Genomic DNA, 6,504 nt, shown 5'->3' with positions numbered 1-6,504 from the left:
TTATAATCACCCAGTTACGTTGTGACGTTTGGTAGCACACAAAGTGTTCCTCCGGTAAACGGGAGTTGCATAATCTCATAGTCATAGGAACATGTATAAGTCATGAAGAAAGCAATAGCAACATACTAAACGATCAAGTGCTAAGCTAATGGACTGGGTCAAGTCAATCACATCATTCTCCTAATGATGCGATCCCGTTAATCAAATGACAACTCATGTCTATGGCTAGGAAACTCAACCATCTTTGATCAATGAGCTAGTCAAGTAGAGGCATACTAGTGACACTATGTTTGTCTATGTATTCACACATGTATCAAGTTTCCGGTTAATACAATTCTAGCATGAATAATAAACATTTATCATGAAATAAGGAAATAAATAATAACTTTATTATTGCCTCTAGGGCATATTTCCTTCAGTCTCCCACTTGCACTAGAGTCAATAATCTAGTTCACATCGCCATGTGATTTAACACTAATAGTTCACATCACCATGTGATTAACACCCATAGTTCACATCGTCATGTGACCAACACCCAAAGGGTTTACTAGAGTCAATAATCTAGTTCACATCGCTATGTGATTAACACCCAAAGAGTACTAAGGTGTGATCATGTTTTGCTTGAGAGAGAAGTTTAGTCAACGGGTCTGCCACATTCAGAGCCGTATGTATTTTGCAAATATTCTATGTCTACAATACTCTGCACGGAGCTACTCTAGCTAATTGCTCCCACTTTTAATATGTATCCAGATCGAGACTCAGAGTCATCCAGATCGGTGTCAAAGCTTGCATCGACGTAACTTTTTACGACGAACTCTTTATCACCTCCATAATCGAGAAATATTTTCTTAGTCTTCTAAGGATAATTTTGACCAATGTCCAGTGATCTACTCCTAGATCACTATTGTACTCCCTTTACGAAAACAGTGTAGGGTATACAATAGATCTACTATACAGCATGGCATACTTTATAGAACCTATGGCTGAGGCATAGGGAATGACTTTCATTCTCTTTCTATCTTCTGCCGTGGTCGGGTTTTGAGTCTTACTCAATTTCACACCTTGTAATACAGGCAAGAACTCGTTCTTTGACCGTTCCATTTTGAACTACTTCAAAATCTTGTCAAGGTATGTAATCATTGAAAAAACTTCTCAAGCGTTTTGATCTATCTCTATAGATCTTGATGCTCAACATGTATGCAGCTTCACCGAGGTCTTTATTTGAAAAACTCCTTTCAAATACTCCTTTATGCTTTCCAGAAAATTCTACATTATTTCCGATTAACAATATGTCATTCACATATACTTATCAGAAATGCTGTAGTGCTCCCAATCACTTTCTTGTAAATACAGGCTTCACCGCAAGTCTGTATAAAACTATATGCTTTGATCAACTCATCAAAGCGTATATTCCAACTCCGAGATGCTTGCACCAGTCCATAGATGGATCGCTGGAGCTTGCACATTTTGTTAGCACCTTTAGGATTGACAAAACATTCTGGTTGCATCATATACAACTCTTCTTTAAAAAATCCATTAAGGAATGTAGTTTTGACATCCATTTGCCAGATTTCATAAAATGTGGCAATTTGCTAACATGATTCGGACAGACTTAAGCATCGCTACGAGTGAGAAAATCTCATCGTAGTCAACACCTTGAACTTTGTTAAAAAACCTTTTTCCGACAAGTCTAGCTTTGTAGATAGTAACACTACTATCAGCGTCCGTCTTCCTCTTGAAGATCCATTTATTTTCTATGGCTTGCCGATCATCGGGCAAGTCAACCAAAGTCCACACTTTGTTCTCATACATGGATCCCATCTCAGATTTCATGGCCTCAAGCCATTTCGCGGAATCTGGGATCATCATCGCTTCATCATAGTTCGTAGGTTCGTCATGGTCAAGTAACATGAACTTCAGAATAGGATTACCGTACCACTCTGGTGCGGACCTTACTCTGGCTAACCTACGAGGTTCGGTAGTAACTTTATCTAAAGTTTCATGATCATCATCATTAACTTCCTCACTAATCGGTGTAGGCATCACTGGAACTGATTTCTGTGATGAACTACTTTCCAATTCGGGAGAAGGTACAATTACCTTATCAAGTTCTACTTTTCCTCCCACTCACTTCTTTCGAGAGAAACTCCTTCTCTAGAAAGGATACATTCTTAGTAACGAATATCTTGCCTTCGGATATGTGATAGAAGGTGTACCCAACAGTTAATTTTGGATATCCTATGAAGACGCACTTCTCCGATTTGGGTTTGAGCTTATCAGGATGAAACTTTTTTACATAAGCATCGCAACCCCAAACTTTAAGAAACGACAGCTTAGGTTTCTTGTTAAACCATAGTTCATATGGTGTCGTCTCAACGGATTTATATGGTGCCCTTTTAACGTGAATGCAGCTGTCTCTAATGCATAACCCCAAAACGATCGTGGTAAATCGGTAAGAGACATCATAGATCGCACCATATCTAGTAAAGTACGATTACGACGTTCGGACACACCATTACGCTGTGGTGTTCCAGGTGGCGTGAGTTGCGAAACTATTTCGCATTGTTTCAAATGAAGACCAAACTCATAACTCAAATATTTGTCTCCGCGATCAGATCGTAGAAACTTTATTTTCTTGTTACGATGATTTTACATTTCACTCTGAAATTCTTTTGAACTTTTCAAACGTTTCAGACTCATGTTTCATCAAGTAGATATACCCATATCTGCTCAAATCATCTGTGAAGTTCAGAAAATAACGATACCCGCCGCGAGCCTCAACACTCATCGGATCGCATACATCAGTATGTATTATTTCCAATAAGTTAGTTGCTCGCTCCATTGTTCCGGAGAACGGAGTCTTAGTCATCTTGCCCATGAGGCATGGTTCGCAAGCATCAAGTGATTCATAATCAAGTGATTCCAAAATCCCATCAGCATGGAGTTTCTTCATGCGGTTTACACCAATATGACCTAAACGGCAGTGCCACAAATAAGTTGCACTATTATTATTAACTTTGCATCTTTTGGCTTCAATATTATGAATATGTGTATCACTACGATGGAGATCCAACAAACCATTTTCATTGGGTCTATGACCATAGAAGGTTTTATGCATGTAAACAGAACAACAATTGTTCTCTAACTTAAATGAATAACCGTATTGCAATAAACATGATCAAATCATATTCATGCTCAACGCAAACACCAAATAACACTTATTTAGGTTCAACACTAATCCCGAAGTATAGGGAGTGTGCGATGATGATCATATCAATCTTGGAACCACTTCCAACACACATCGTCACTTCACCCTTAACTAGTCTCTGTTCATTCTGCAACTTTCGTTTCGAGTTACTAATCTTAGCAACTGAACCAGTATCAAATACCGAGGGGTTGCTATAAACACTAGTAAAGTACACATCAATAACATGTATATCAAATATACTTTTGTTCACTTTGCCATCCTTCTTATCCACCAAATACTTGGGGCAGTTCCGCTTCCAGTGACCAGTCCCTTTGCAGCAGAAGCACTCAGTTTCAGGCTTAGGTCCAGACTTGGGCTTCTTCACTTGAGCAGCAACTTGCTTGCCGTTCTTCTTGAAGTTTCCCTTCTATCCCTTTGCCCTTTTCTTGAAACTAGTGGTCTTGTCAACCATCAACACTTGATGTTTTTCTTGATTTCTACCTTCGTCGATTTCAGCATCACGAAGAGCTTGGGAATCGTTTCCGTTATCCCTTGCATATTATAGTTCATCACGAAGTTCTAGTAACTTGGTGATAGTGACTAGAGAACTCTGCCAATCACTATCTTATCTGGAAGATTAACTCCCACTTGATTCAAGTGATTGTAGTACTCAGACATTCTGAGCACATGCTCACTGGCTGAGCAATTCTCCTCCATCTTGTAGGCAAAGTGCTTGTCAAAGGTCTCATACCTTTCGACATGGGCATGAGTCTGAAATACTAATTTCAACTCTTGGAACATCTCATATGCTCCATGGCGTTCAAAACGTCTTTGAAGCCCCGATTCTAAGTCGTAAAGCATGGTGCACTAAACTATCAAGTAGTCATCATATCGAGCTTGCTAAACGTTCATAACGTCTGCATCTGCTCCTGCAATCGGTCTGTCACCTAGCGGTGCATCAAGGACATAATTCTTCTGTGCGGCAATGAGGATAAACCTCAGATTATGGACCCAGTCCGCATCATTGCTACTATCATCTTTCAACTTAGTTTTCTCTAGGAACATATCAAAAATAAACGGGGAGCTATATCGCGAGCTATTGATCTACAACATAGTTATGCAAATACTATCAGGACTAAGTTCATGATAAATTAAAGTTCAATTTAATCATATTACTTAAGAACTCCCACTTAGATAGACATCCCTCTAATCATCTAAGTGATCACGTGATCCAAATCAACTAAACCATGTCCGATCATCACGTGAGATGGAGTAGTTTTCAATGGTGAACATCACTATGTTGATCATATCTACTATATGGTTCACGCTCGACCTTTCGGTCTCAGTGTTCCGAGGCCATATCTGCATATGCTAGGCTCGTCAAGTTTAACCCGAGTATTCTTCATGTGCAAAACTGGCTTGCACCCGTTGTAGATTAACGTAGAGCTTATCACACCCGATCATCACGTGGTGTCTCGGCACAACGAACTTTGGCAACGGTGCATACTCAGGGAGAACACTTTTATCTTGAAATTTAGTAAGGGATCATCTTATAAAGCTACCGCCGAACTAAGCAAAATAAGATGTATAAAAGATAAAAATCATATGCAATCAAAATATGTGACATGATATGGCCATGATCATCTTGCTCCTTTGATCTCCATCTCCAAAGTACAGTCATGATCTCTATCGTCACCGGCATGACACCATGATCTCCATCATCTTGATCTCTATCAACGTGTCGTTACATGGTCGTCTCGCCAACTATTGCTCTTGCAACTATTGCTATTGCATAGTGATAAAGTAAAGCAATTATTTGGCGCTTGCATCTTATGCAATAAAAAGACAACCATAGGGCTTCTGCCAGTTGCCGATAACTTCAACAAAACATGATCATCTCATACAAAAACTTATATCTCATCACGCCTTGACCATATCACATCACAACAAGCCCTGCAAAAACAAGTTAGATGTCCTCTACTTTGTTGTTGCAAGTTTTACGTGGCTGCTACCGGCTTAGCAAGAACCGTTCTTACCTACGCATCAAAACCACAACGATAGTTCGTCAAGTTAGTGCTGTTTTAACCTTCTCAAGGACCGGGCGTAGTCACACTCGGTTCAACTAAAGTTGGAGAAACTGACACCCGCCAGCCACCTGTGTGCGAAGCACGTCGGTAGAACCAGTCTCGCGTAAGCGTACGCGTAATGTCGGTCCGGTCCGCTTCATCCAACAATACCGCCGAACCAAAGTATGACATGCTGGTAAGCAGTATGACTTGTATCGCCCACAACTCACTTGTGTTCTACTCGTGCATATAACATGTACGCATAAACCTGGCTCGAATGCCACTGTTGGGGAACGTAGTAATTTCAAAAAAAAGCCTACGCACACACAGGATCATGGTGATGCATAGCAACGAGAGGGGAGAGTGTGTCCACGTACCCTCGTAGACCGAAAGCGGAAGCGTTAGCACAACACGGTTGATGTAGTCGTACGTCTTCACGGTCCGACCAATCCAAGTACCGAATGCACGGCACCACCGAGTTCAGCACACGTTCAGCTCGATGACGTCCCACGAACTCCGATTCAGCAGAGCTTAGAGGGAGAGTTCCGTCAGCACGACGGTGTGATGACGGTGATGATGATTCTGCCGACGCAAGGCTTCGCCTAAGCACTGCTACGATATGATCGAGGTGGATTATGGTGGAGGGGGGCACCGCACACGGCTAATAGATCAAGAGATCAATTGTTGTGTCTCCAAGGGGTGCCCCCTCCCCGTATATAAAGGAGTGGAGGAGGGGGAGGGTCGGCCCTCTCTATGGCGCGCCCTAGGGGAGTCCTACTCCCACCGGGAGTAGGATTCCCCCTTTCCTAGTAGAACTAGGAGCCCTTCCAAGTAGTAGGAGTAGGAGAGAAGGAAAGGGAAAAGAGAAGAGAAGGAAGGAGGGGGCGCCGCCCCTCCCCCTAGTCCAATTCGGACTAAGCCTTGGGGGGGGGGCGCAGCCTCCCCTTTCTCTTTCCCCTAAAGCCTAATAAGGCCCATATACTCCCCGGCGAATTCCCGTAACTCTCCGGTACTCCGAAAAATACCTGAATCACTCGAAACCTTTCTGAAGTCTGAATATAGTCGTCCAATATATCGGTCTTTATGTCTCAACCATTTCGAGACTCCTCGTCATGTCCCCGATCTCATCCGGGACTCCGAACTACCTTCGGTACATCAAAACACATAAACTCATAATACAAATCGTCACCGAACGTTAAGCGTGCGGACCCTACGGGTTCGAGAACTATGTAGACATGACCGAGACACGTC

Source organism: Aegilops tauschii, chromosome 5, assembly GCF_002575655.3.
Source record: "Aegilops tauschii subsp. strangulata cultivar AL8/78 chromosome 5, Aet v6.0, whole genome shotgun sequence".
NCBI lineage: Eukaryota > Viridiplantae > Streptophyta > Magnoliopsida > Poales > Poaceae > Aegilops > Aegilops tauschii.
This window is presented reverse-complemented; position numbering follows the sequence as displayed.